This window comes from Malania oleifera, chromosome 5 (assembly GCF_029873635.1).
Source record: "Malania oleifera isolate guangnan ecotype guangnan chromosome 5, ASM2987363v1, whole genome shotgun sequence".
In the NCBI taxonomy this organism is placed as follows: Eukaryota; Viridiplantae; Streptophyta; class Magnoliopsida; order Santalales; family Ximeniaceae; genus Malania; species Malania oleifera.
The window spans coordinates 64476334-64491184 of NC_080421.1; positions in this window are offsets into that span (position 1 = coordinate 64476334).

Consider the following 14851-nt stretch of genomic DNA (forward strand, 5'->3'; position numbering starts at 1 on the left):
GGAGAAGGTATTTATAGTCTTCACAAGCTAGTTAATGCTAACTTTATTAGGGCAGACATATATGGCAAGTTCATAGGTGTAAAGACCCGAACCCGAGTGGGTTCTGACATATAAATTTTTCAGCGGACGCATATAAATCTAAATTATTTTTATTACCAGAGTACTAATTAGCTTTATTACAAATATATGTCTCAACTATTAAAATGAAAAATTTTCAAATTCTAAAATATACAAACATATTCTAAATTGTATTGTGTTAAATTTTTATTTTACTATGCTTTCTCTACTCTTGCCCATGCACTTGTTACGCCAAATTTTTAGTATACTCTTCAAATTATCTAAAATGTAGAATAACGATTGGGGTGAGACAACCCTCAGTAAGTAAATAATATTATAATTAGTATGTGGCCAAAATGAGTTTTCATAATATTATACTTTCATAAAATAATATTTAATGTTATAACTTCAAAACTGCTTCTAAAATAAATGTAAATTTAAAAATTTTTACATAAAAATTTTACCATCAACTACAATAGTAAAATTTTATAACCAGATATTGTAATTGTTAAATTAAACTTTTAACTTTAAAACTGTAACTATAATATTTAATTATATACATATATACTTTTCCTTACACGTTCCTTTTAGATCATCATTTAGGCAAAAAAATGGCTATGTTCACATAAACATATACTTTTCATTTAAATCATCAATAGCTTTATGCATGTAATTAAATATGTATATATATATATATATATATATATATATATATATATATACTGTAAAAAAAACCATCCTTAGGTCTGTTAGCCGTAAGTCATACTTATGTTAGTCGTAAGTCATGTTTACCCCCATTATTAGGTTGTGCAGTCCAAAGATTAGACTTAGCTAGTTGGCTAGTCAAACTAAATCAATGTACATAATTATTAAGTGAGATTTTCCTTATTAAATACTGGTCTGACCCAGGTGTGCACTCGGGAGAAATTCACTATCATATAAAATCACTCCGTAAATAATGTGGGTGCACTCTGATCCGTTTAAACTTTAAGCTGCAGTACCGAGCATTCATAATTTTCTGTATCGTATGAGTCATAAGGGGTTTTGAAAACATATTATTATGTAATTTATAAAATTAAAATAATATCATGAAAATCTCTTTTTTATTCATATTTTTGTGAAATACGCAACAAAAAAATAAAATTATGTCATCTTTACTCATATTTTCATAAAATATGCAATGTAAAAATAAACTCTTGTCACACAATTTTCATGTTAAAAAAATTTTTTAAAATAAAAATTAATACTGTAAAATACCCGAGGGGTTTAGAACATTAACTCAAAAATAAATGCAAGTATATTAAACATAAAACGGGTATAATTAAATAAGCATAAAAATAAATTCGGAAAAATTTTATGAAAAAGAACTAACATAATCAAATTTACTTACAATAAAGCCGAATATAAATTTTAAATAAAAATCTAACATAATCAAATTTACTTACCTCTAACTTAATCTTGCGATACGATCATAACGAATATCTCTAAAAAATGAGATTGGAAAGAGTTAATGAGTGAGAATTTTAATTTTAAAAAATTCTCCCTCCACCACTAATTTTTTCACTCACTAATCCTTCTCTTCCTTAAATTTTTTTTGTGAAAAATGAAGATTGAGAACTTCCTATTTATAGGAAAATTTTGGGGAAGAAAACGGAATTCGTAAAAGTGTGAGGAGAGGGTTGAAATTATAATTTTTTTTTTTTTAAATAAAGGAATGAGCATGAGATGAACTTGGGATGAGAGGTATGGGATGGGGATGGGGATACATGTGGGGAAAATGGGAGTATTTGCTGACACTCCTATTTAATTAAATTTTAATTAATTAATGAATTAATTTTTGAAATCATTATTATTATCATTACTATTATTTTTAAGTTATGTTTTAGTAATTTTTTTATGAAAAAGAATTAAGTTCAAATTTCAAAAACTCATGTGCGCCCCACACAACTTCGAGACCCAAGTGTGTCCTACGTAATTCTAATAGTCCTCACATAGTTTTATGGGCTCTACACAGCTTCGAGACTCATGTGGACCTCACACGGCTTCAAGACTTATGTGGGCCCCACACAATCTTGTGGGCCCCACATAGGATACCATTATTATTATTATTATTATTATTATTATTATTATATATTTCTACAAATTATGTTAGTCAAAATATTATTTTATGTATATGTACTTATTTACGTGTACAAAAGTGTCTACCCTATTTATCCTATGAAATTCCATTTTTACTAGGTCGACCTCTAGGGAGTGACTGAGCCGTAATGGTCCCTGAGCACTCGCTAAGACAAGGTTTTTCTTAGGCATCAAACATGGAATCAGGGATCCTACAGAAAAGCACCTCGGTATTGATATTAACTTAATGATCATTTTTATTATTTTATTTTTATTATTTTACTTTAATCATATATATATTTTTGGAGTCATTATATCCTCCCCTCCTTATAAAAATTTTGACATCGAAATTTGTTAATTTAAAATGAGTACTGTATTTATACTCTTAGTTTGAAAGATTTGGATAAGTCTTATTATATGACCAATTTGATAGAATATTTTGTCTGGGAGACTGAAGTGAGAATCGTTAGTCTAATAGGGGTTGAAGTGAAAAAACTCAAAAAATATGGAAAATGATTGAACAGCAAAGGAGGAAGAGCTGCCCTCTTCCCTTTGTGGCATTTGGTGGGAATGCTCATAACGAGCCATTAGTGGCCAGTACATGAGTCTCAACGCATATTGGATCTCTTGACAATGGCGGAGTAGACTAGCATTATCGGAAACCCTTAGTGTGGTGACTGCGATGTTGCCATTGCAAGGGGCATGGCTCATTGGTGTGATGTTAATTGTAAGCTTCATAGACGGAATATTGTTGATAGGGATGAGGGTACAAGTAGTTAAGAAAATGGCGAGGGCACTGCTCAGGGCAGTAGTGGTGGAGGAGGTAAGATGAATAATTGGTGGGGCAGAAAATGAAATGTTGGTCTCTTCAACTGATCCTCGCCTACGCCTATGGTTCTCAAACCAAATGCGTACATTTTTTGGCTTGATTGGACCACGTCATCGGAGTTGTGCTCCAAGCAAGATAGCCGCTTCACATAAGGGAGTTTCCCTTGACTGCTGCGGAAGGCTTCCTCTAAAATCTCCAACTGTTCCTTACTGGGTTTCCACCTTTGGATTGGCGATCTAGTTCTACTCTTAGCAACTTGGGGAGTTAGGTGTTTTGACAACATTTTTAGTTAAATGAAACGAGTAATGAGACAACCAAGAGAAAATTTGGAAAGAGTTAATCTTTGCAAAACGAAATATGGTTATTCAAGATGGTAAAAAGTTATGAAGCTTAGAGTTCAAGGAGGGTAGACCCTTTTTATAGGGGAATGGTCGTGTGTCATGTAAATCGAGAGAGAGTGATGTGTGTCGTGAGAATCGAGAAAGAGAGTGACGCGTGCCACGGATATCGAGCGCGCGACGTATTTTGCAAAAATTGAGGGAGAACGGCATGGTTCGCGAGAATGAAGGGAGAGTGATGTGTGCCGCAAAGTGACACATTTTGTAAAAATCAAGGGAGAGCGATACGTTTCATGAAAATCGAGAGAGAGCGATGTGTGCCGCGAGTGACATGTTTTGCAAAAATTGAGGAAGAGCGATGTGTGTCGCAGAAATCGAGAGAGAGTGACGCGTGGTACAAAATTTGCAGACTCAAGGTTCTGTTTATGTTTCTACATCTTTATTAATATTTTAACTATAATTAATCCCATCCTTAGGTCACCACTTAGATGGGTGGCCTAGTCGTAAGGAACCGGCCATGTATCCATGTGATCGTGGGTTTGAGTCCCCACTATGCCCAAGTGGTCTCATGCCCTAGCCTTGCTTCGGGGGTAAGTGAGCTATATCCAATGATTCCCACCCATGAGACTATTTTTTTTATTTGTTTATTTATTATTAAGTTACTTTGAGCCACCTATGTACATTCTTGTATAAGGAGTTCTACTCTAATATATGCTATTATGGACAACCCTAGTCAGGGCTGTTTAATTTCCTTAACTATCTTGGAAGAAGAAGTCTACAATAATTAAATGATGAACTTGAAATTTTTTTAAATCATTTTTTTTGAATTTAAATATAATATAGTAACATTTAAATTATATTTAATTCATTATAAACTAATAAAAAATTAAAATTAAAGATTTCGTCAAAATCTATATTCCTAAATTACGCTTGAATATTTTAATGAGAATTGAATACACAATGTAAAAATACACATTCATATCCACCTTGCACATGCAAAGGAATTTTGAGTAAAATTAGATTGCAGAATAGGTCGTTTGTTCATATCTATTTGTATGTGTAGCGCTTCCAAACCCAGTAGGGTCTAAGGTACTACTTCTTGTAAACATTTTAAACAAAAATAAAATATTAACAACGAAAATAAATAATCCTTAAATATCATTATATTATTATATTGATCATTTGGTTAGATTACGAATATGAAATTTTAATTTATTAATGTACCTAAATTAAAAATTAATTTTGAATCATCAATATGTGTACGTGTTTCTACAAACATAATATATTTTAACTAATTGACTTGTCTTCAATAATGCTACCATTTTTCTTAGAGAATATTAGATTGTTACATGTCCTTCAGAGCCTTCACGTTAATCTCATTTCCTTCAATGCTACTACCTCTAGGATCTATTCTTAAACAATGATCAAATGTTATTTTAAAATTATAAGTGTATTATTAACATATAATAATATAACAGACTAAAAGAAATATCCTAAATTACCCAATTCTACCCAAATCATGTTTTATGCCTAAACTGTGGTAAAATCTATATGTTAGAGTATGCAGGACCTACATCCTATTCTCTGATACTAATTGTAAGGACCCGAACCCGAGTGGATTACTACATATAAATTTTTCAGCGGACATACATAAATCTAAATTATTTTTATTACCAGAACACTAATTAGCTTTATTACAAATATATGTTTCAACTATTAAAATGAAAATTTCTAAAATTCTAAAATACGCAAATATATTCTAAAGTGTATTGTACTAAATTTTTATTCTACTATACTCTTTCTACTCTCGCTCATGCACTTGCTACGCTAGATTTCTAATATACTCTTCAAATTATCTGAAATGTAAAATAACGATTGGGATGAGACAACGCTCAGTAAGTAAATAAAATTATTATTAGTATGTGACCAAAATGAGTTTTCATAATATTATACTTTCGTAAAATAATATTTAATACTATAACTTCAAAATTATTTTTAAAATAAATATGAATTTAAAAATTTCTACATAAAACTTTTACCATCAACTATAGCAGTAAAATTTTATAACCATATTTTATAATTGTTAAATTAAACTTTTAACTTTAAAACTGTAACTATAATATTTAATTATATACATATGTACTTTTCCTTACATTTTCCCTTTAGATCATCATTTAGGCACAAAAATGGCTATGTTCATATAAATATATTTTTTTCCGTCAAATCATCAATAGTTCTATGCATGTAATTAAATATGTATATACATATACTATAAAAAAAATCACCCTTAGGTTTGTTAGCCGTAAGTCACATTTCTGTTAGCCGAAAGTCATATTTACCCCCATGACTGGGTTGTGCAATTTGATGACTGGACTTAGATGGCTGGCTGACCAAACTAAATTAACGTACATAATTACTAAGTGAGATTTTCCCTATTAAACCTCAGATAGACAATAGGGATATGAAAAGATGGACAAGATATGGATGAATGATAACCACACACATCCATTCATAACATTTTTCACATTTTTTCTTATATTTTGTTTATGCAATTTCATCAACTACTTTATTTTATGAAACTAAAAGTTGCAATTAAACAACATGTTTTTCGCTATTTTTTAATAGTTTAATTTTTAAACGTGTTTTTTGCTTTTATTTTTTAAAATATTTACTATCAATTATTTATTTTAAATAGAAAGTTCAATTCTACTTTATTTTTTAAATAATTATCTTCAAATTGCAAATAAAATTTTAAAATTCTGTGGAGCCCTTATTTATTATTTAGGTTGCAACATAGAGAGGAAAATGAAAATGGTATTCCAAAGACTAAGGCCCCATTTGGAACATGAAAAGTATTAGGAAAAGAATAGAAAATGTCAAAGAATCCGCATTTTTATGTTTAGTTACTAAGAAGATAAGATAGAAGGTGAAAAATATACAAAATTCATGAAGAAAAATTTAATTTTATTCATCATTAATATTTTATTTTTTAAAATTTTTAATTCTATAAAAATATGCAGGTCATGTAGGAAAGAAACCCAACATAATATAATATTGGGTCATTATATATTAATGTAGGTCATGCAAATTAATTAGGTGGCCATGGGTAAGATATCACATGAAGTTATATAAATATAAGGAGAAGGTCCCTAACTTCGCTCTAATAATATCATGATTTTCGACCAACCAACAACTTGAGAAGGAAGGAGATATTTCGCAAACACAATCTTAACACCCTACATAAAATACACACACACACACACACACACACACACACATATATATATATATATATATATATTGAATTTTGAGTTCGAATTTTTGTTTAACTTTAGATATCCGTGAATGTATTTGATGTTCAAAGTACTCATATCGTCAACTTCATTTATGAACACGCTTGTGGTTTAAAACCGCGAATTAGTTCATACCACATTCCCATTTAATTTTCATACAACATACCTTTTTACGACTTGAAAATCAAAGAACATTAAAATGGATTCACTTCAAAGAGGATATTGCAATGCCATATACTCACTTCTTACTTTCCTTGAAATTCAAAAACTATGTTGATATTGCAATGCCATTTTATCAATCTATAGCAGAGTATAAGAAAACCCATTTTTAACCATATATTTTTTGAAGAGTCTTTGTGTTTAGAATTAGAGTTACATTGAGAAATATATTACGCAATGTGAAAGAAAAATTGAGTCCGTTTACTTTAAAAAAAAAAAAGCTTTTATTTTTTATTTATATCTTTAAAAAATATTTAAAAATAATTAATTTCTTATTTTTAAAACATTTGCATAAAAATAAATAAACAATAAACATTTTTAACTCTATATTATTGTGAAAATAATTTTGTTTTTTATTTTTTATTTTTAAAAGAATTATCAAAACATCATCTTATTTTTAAATTTTCTAAATTTATATAGAAAATATATATATTTTTTTTTAAAAACATGTTTTCGTTACATTTTTTAGATTTCCAACTCTTACTTTATAGATGAGAGCATAAAACTTAGATCTTGAACTTTAATTTGTGCGCATGATGCATGGAAATTTTTCTAAATCCAAAATTCAAATCCCAAAATCAATGATTCTAAATAGAATAAATGATACTTGCCTCCTCATAAGTTTGACAAAAAGACAAACCTCCATTAAGGTTTCAAAATTTGCATTGACATTCCTTGAAGTTTCAAAAATGGCATAAATCTTATATGAGATTTTAAAACTGTCATACACATTCCCTAAAGTTCTCTAAAAGACATAAAACTTCCCTCAAAAGATTTGTCTATTTTACCAAAAAAAAATAAAAGGTTTCGAGGTCTCTGAAATTCTTGAAACCATAGGGGAGGTTCTTAAAATTTAAACCTCAAGGAAGATCAATGTTTTTTGCTCTTCTAAATATTACTTTATATAAATTTGAAAAATTGAAAAACAAGTTGTCTGTTTTGTAATTTTTTTTAAATTTAAAAATAAAAAAAATTTGTATATTTAAACAAACTCTTTATTCTCTATCTTTTCAATATGATTTTGAAAATAATTTTTTTTTAAAAAAAACTAATTTTTTTAATTAAGTAGGTGAATGGATGATTTGTTTTCCTAAATGAGTACATAAATGGTTAAATTGTCTTATGTAAACGGATCATAAATAATCTAAACCCATATTTCCACTCTTTTTTCCCATTTTAAATCTTAGTTCTCTCAAACCCCCCCCCCCCAAAACAAAAAAAAAACCACAAAAGGAAAAAATAGGTAAGAAAAAATGATCGTGCATTGGTTCAATTTGGCACATTTGGAGCTCCTCTAATGTTTAAAAAAAAAAAAAAAACACATAACAAAACAAAACAAAACAAAAAGGCTTTGTCCTCTATTTTAAACTTTTTAAAAAATTAGAAATAAGTCTCCTTTTTCATCAATTTTTCTACATTAATACAAAAGCTGAAAAACCACGTGTTAACTTCTCCATGACAAATGTTGAAAACTTGAAAAAATAAAAAAATAAAAAAGCATATTTTGTAATTTCCTGAAAAATTTTCCCTCCCAAGAGACTACAGACTGTTCCAAAGCACAAGTAAAAAGTTTTTTACGAAAATATTAAAAATAATAAAATATAAAGTATAAAATATAGAAGAGAGTGGTAAAAAATACCCAACCGAGTTTCCAAAAGACGGTTTGGGTCTTTAGAAAAAAAAAAAAAACTTAAAAAAATAGGGGGATGGGACGCTTGTCAGCATTTAAAAAAAAAAAAGTGGATGGGACACAAATGATGCACTATCAGCGGAGAGAGGAGAGAGATTGCGTCAGGGAGGGGTGGACATTAAAGTACCGAGCGGCTGTCATTCAATTAAAAAAAAAAGGATAAGACGCTTGCTAATGAGCTGTCAATGCTGAGAGGAGAGAGAGAGAGAGTGCGTGAGGGGAGAGGGATTCTTTAAAGCGGCCGGCTATCAGCAATTTAGAAAAAAAAAAAAAAAAAAAGATGGGAAACAGCGCTAACGCACTATCGGCACGAATTAAGATGAGGGGAAACGAGAGACGTGCATTAAACCTCCGTATCCATGCATGTTTACGTGAATAGTGAATTGTGACCAAACTGACTTTTGGAGAGTCAGTTTGGTGTTAAAATTAATTTCGCTAGCCCCCTACATCCATGCATGTATGCAACAAAAGACCAAAATCGACTTTCCAAAAGTCGATTTAGTCATGTTCTCACCTACTCCACCAAACTTTGCATGCCTGATCCCCTATATATTCGTTTTGTATACCCCCCCCCCCCCCCCCCCCCCCCACTATTACCCATTATCACTCATTCACTATCACTCCTATAGTTTCTTTGCCTTAGTTCCGTTGTCTAAAAAATTTATTCTATCTGCACGCTCCCCTCTATATTCCTAAATTTTAGTTTTGGTTTTTAGTTTAGATTTCCATTATATTTAACACTTAGATATGGAGTTTGGTCTAATTTATTCTTCCGTATTGACATTGGGGATTGTGTATCCTTCCTATAGGGCATGTGAGGAGGATTATTTTGATGCCTTTAAAGGGCATCAGTGTGTGCGCACATTAGAAACTATGTGGCATACCCATCCTAAAAGCATTTCATGGATTCAACGAGCAAGGTTCTATCTACTATATCAAATTTGGTACATTCGCTTGGACCACCATTTAATTAGCGCATTGATAGAGCGCTAGAGGTCTGAGACACACACATTTTATTTTCCTTGTGGCAAGGTGATGATAACATTGTCAGATGTCGCCATCATCATAGGATTACCTGTCGATGGCAATGCTATTATGAGAACGATGCAGCAGGACTTTGAGATAATGTGTCATAGACTACTTGGATGCAACCCCCCCCCCCCCCCACCAGCTGGAGTGGACGAACTGGCTCGTCCTTGTCTATGTCGTGGATGAACAAGGTAATACCCTATCTTACTGATGAAGCATCTAAGGAGGAAGTATTGCAATACGCTCTAGCGTACATACTACATCTCATGTGTGGCTTGTTGTTCATGGACAAGTCACAATACTATGCATCACTAATGTTCCTACCTTGGCTGAGCGACTTGGAGAGGGTGTCGACGAATAGATAGAGTAGCATTGCACTTGTATAGCTGTATAGAGAGATGTGTCATGTTGGTCGTGTGTGGGAACAATCAGTTGGAGGTGCGCTATTCCTATTGCAGCTTTGGGCATGAGAGCGTATGTCTTTTCTTGCTCCAATTAGAGTTGGCCTACCACATCTACCTGATAATGGCGGTGATGGCCTGTTCCCAGTTGCGGTGAGCTTAGTATCTGTTTTAGTTTAAATAAATTTAAAATATTTAAGTGTAACGTTATATGAATGTAATATATTGTAGAATGCAAGGTTCATTTCATGCCTCGTATGTCCCTTAACATACTCTGCAGTCATATCAATATGATATTGATATGAAACGTGAGAACCAAGTAATACGATATTTTTTTTCATTTGAATTGTTAAATATTGGTATGAAACATTTACTATTCATAGTAATTTTCTTACATAAATTCTTTGTTAACAGTTTAGATGGATGTTGTACACAGTGGATGTGTACGCTAATCTACTACCTATATGCCTCAAAAGAGTACAAGTTTGGATTGTTCGCACTCTCATGATCTACTTTCATATCACGGAGTGACACTTGCCAGAATGTATACTACGGTAGTTCGGGTTGAGGCAGCAGATCCCTCATCCAGTTCAGATAGGGTATGACCCCGATGGTCATTATTTGGATCTGCACGACTGTGACCAGTGTGGGAATCATCAAACCAACTGGCGCACTAAATACGAGCGTACCCTCTAGAGGTGGCAGCGTCGACTGGACCATGTCATCCACATACTTAGGGAGCTTTCCCCCCTAGGCGTACACCTCTATGGCCAGAAGATAGATATAATGATTGGTACTAGTCCATCATGATTCATTGCATTAGTAGAACTGCTAGTTTGCACATGACAGTGACGAGTGAATAAATTACTCAACACATGTAGGAAACAGACACGTGATTTATCAATAACTTTTTTTTTATCAGTAAAATTAAATGTATTGATCAAAGTTGAGAATATACAACTACACTGGGCATACCCAGGATTCATCAAAGACTATCATAACATACACAAAAGTAGGACAGATCATACGACCTCCCTAACCATCAGCATGAGTACCAAATTTCAATATAATTGACATTATTCATGAAATATGAAACATTTTGAATTTATCAAAAACTATTCTAAACGTCTACCTTTGGATCACTTCAACCAACTCTGGTGGGGATATGATCTTTCCCTCAAACTTTCTCTCGTTCCTGAAGTGCCATATCATATCACTTCAACTAAAACATTTTGTTGTAGGAGCACATGATGGGGAACACCCATTTATCTGACTATATCTCGACATGTCCAGTTAGACCGATTGCAAAGGCGTGTACATAGTTTGTGGTTGATGAATCTTGTCGGTCAATTCATAGGTCTCCCCATGCCGACACGGAGGGCGCCGAACTAGATGATGATGTTGTAGCTGATGAGGAGGCATCGCATAGGAGGCGTCGTGTTGAACCTTGCCGGAGCCATGGGAGGTCGTGTTCGAGTTGAGGGGGGCACTAATTACGTATAAAAGATGCATAATTAGGTGTTTAAAGGCATTAATTTAGTATTACAATTTTACTTAAATGCCTAATCATGTCAAGTATTTTAACATTGAACTAAATCGATGATATTGAAATAATTATCTTATCTTTGCCCATCAATTTACAACATTCGTGTTTAATTATTGCAGGGCAATGCTTGAGAACAAAAAGGTGGAGGCCAAGCATTTTAAAGCAATAAAAATAGAATGTACGAGGACGACACACTTAAAGGATTTTAATTTCATCAAGGGACCATGAAGACTAGAGAAAAACAAGCATAGGCCATGCAAAGAAGGGCCATGCACATGCAAGGAGGAGTCCACATGGCCAAGGGCTATTCTTGGTTGTATTAGAGATTTTAAAACTCAAGGGGCGTGCATCAATATAAATTTTAATTTCCTTTGCGAACAAAAAGACGGCATGGACAACACATACGCTAGAATGAAAAATGGCTAGAGAACATGTGTGTGGGGCTAGGCCAACATAAATAATTCAAGTAAGTTCTTGCCTTGCATGTGTGTGGGGTTGGGCTAGCTTAAATAATTAAGTGAAGGGCTGGCCTTGCATGTGTGTGGGCTGTGCATATGAATAAACAAAACAACATGGGATGTGCTACTTAGAGAAGTCCAACACGGCTAGGGCTGTTTTGTGTGGAACAGTTAACATTCCAACATGGGCTGGTAGTGTGCAAGTGTTGTGGGCTGCTATGGCAGCTGTGTCATGGAGGAAAAGAAGCCAATGGGCCAGAAAAATTCATCGCATGCGCCTATCTCAGTGACGAAGTCGACTAGTGCAGCAAAGGGCAAGGGTTTTTAGTGTGTGTGTGTGTGTGTGTGGCGGAATGTGAAGGGAGTTTTGGGGAGGTCGTGAGCTTGAGGGCAGCAGCGAGCTGGGAGTTTTGGATCACCTTGTGTAAACACGTGTTTAATTAGATTTTGTGCATGCATGTTTATCATTATAGTAATAATAAATATTGCCATTTTATCAGTTTTAGTATTATTTTTTATTATTTTATAATTCTTCTTAATTTACATCCAAAAAATATATGTCAAACTATATAGAAAATAAATAAAGAAGGTGGGTGAAAACTAAGGTGTAGTCGCACAGGGGGTGAATTGGGTTTTTCAAAAGTTTCTTTTAAATCTTTTTACAAATTCACCGCCTTTTGTAAGTTTAGCAAACACACAAGAATGATTTTTTGATGCTTAATTATGCCAACTACAATCCACACTCAATATTAACATAACCCAATGATTCTTAATGAGATGCTAATGTTTATCAATCAACCAATCAACCAATCAATCAATCAATCACAAGATACTTAGCCAATTCTATGAGTTGCAGCACTTCCTTGATTCAGCATTTGCAAAACTCACCTTAGAGTTTAAAAAAAGCCCTGTATATATGAATATTAGTGCACTTCCTTTTAACCAAGATTTTTGCAAACGATTAATCAACGTACTCCCTTTAAGGTTTCCGCAAAAGATCAATCAACGTGCTCTCTTAAATTAAAAGTTTTCCCAATCTCAAACTTTCATCTTCTTGCACTTAGATACACAAACACACAAAAAATAAAAGAGTAAGGGTAGAGAGTGAGACCAAATTTTTTACGAGATTTGACTTATACCCAGCCTACGTCCTCGTCTTAGGCAAGACCACCTAAGGATTCCACTATAGCGTTCCTTTGCGGGCGGAACAACCGTTACAATTCCTCCTTCAATTGGGGTGGATCCCCCTCTCCAAGAGATACCCCACGCACGGTACAATGATCCAATAACCCTAAACTATCAAAGAAAATGAGGAAACAAGAAAAGATTCTTGTGTACAAGAGATGCTCTCAGATAGAGCTAGTTAGTACAAATATAGAACAGCTAATACTTCAAAGTAAATATCAAAGAGAATTGAATTAAAACTCAAGGAAGTATGTCATCGGGATTCTTCTTTTGATTTTTATCAAACCTTGAAAGATTAGCTTTCAGATCAATGATTAGAGAATCAGTTTGTCACAGGAAATTCTCCATAAGAGTATGTGTGCAAGAGGGCTTTAAGGGAGAGTGAGCAATATAGAGCTTGAAAACTGATTTTCAATTCATAGTATTATTTGATTTGATAAACCATGTATTTATAGGCTCAAAAAGTGTTAAATTTGTGTTGCCCAAGTTACTTGGAGTGTTTCCCAAGTTTATATAGAGTTTGGGGCACAAGCAACTCGATTTTGTAATTTAAAAATCTGTTTTAAAAACTAGCCGTTCGAGGGTCTGTCTCCTGAGCCTTTTGGGGTTAGTCGCCTGAGCTTTTTGAACACAGTTAAATTTTTCAGTTTAAAGTAGGGTTAGGCGCTTAAGGATTCAGGTGTCAGTCTCCTGATCCTTCACTGCCTATTCAAAATCAGTTCAGGAAAATCTTCAGTCACCTGAGGTTTGAAAGCTCAGATGCCTGAATAGTTATAAAAATTGTTTTTGTGGTTTGTTTCCAAATATCCTTAACCATCTTGCTTTGATACATTTAAAAGGAATTTTTCAAGGTTTTAAAAGTAAGGTCTCTAAGTCCATATTAACCCCTAATGAGCTTCAAAGAATTCAAAATGATATTTAAAGTGAAGTACTTACATAAGACTTCCTAAAGATTTTAAAAACTCTCTAATCTTGAAGTCTTAAAGTATTTTTTTGCTTTGAGTCATCTTTGCCTTGAGCTTGAGTATTCTTTAAGCTTCCACATGTTTTGAACATCTTGGTCCTCTTGAGCTTTTCTTTTGATCACCTTGTTGATGAAGTATAGCTTTATGTTACTTATGATCTTGGACTTTCATTTCTTTGACCCTTTTGAACTTTGTCATACTAGGTTTCCTGCAATATCATCACTTAAATAATAACTTGTTAAATTAACCTTTATTTGTTATCACCAAAACAAGATTCTAAAGCCATGTTAGGCCAACAATCTCCCCCTTTTTAATGATGACAAATAAGGAGCAAAAATGAGAGAACCTTGATAAGGCTCCCCTTTACAATAAGCATACCTTTTAACAATATGTAAAATGATGAATTCAAATATAAGTTCAAAGCTCAGTAAGTCATAATAAAGTGTTATAGTATTATAGCTCATTTCAACATACTTAGTATTAAGATCATGTGTCATGTCATTATTTAAAGTATTATCTCAAATATTTGGTATTATAGCTCATCACAGCATATAGTTGCTTATGCTCATATAGTTGTTTATATCCTTATTTGTGCATTCTCCCCCATGCTATGTAATATTTCTTATATGTTCTCATTTTTCCCATGCTTTGCCATGCTCTTAATTTTTCTCTCTAACATATCTCTCCCCCTTTGACATCAATCAAAAAGAGATAAGTAGCATA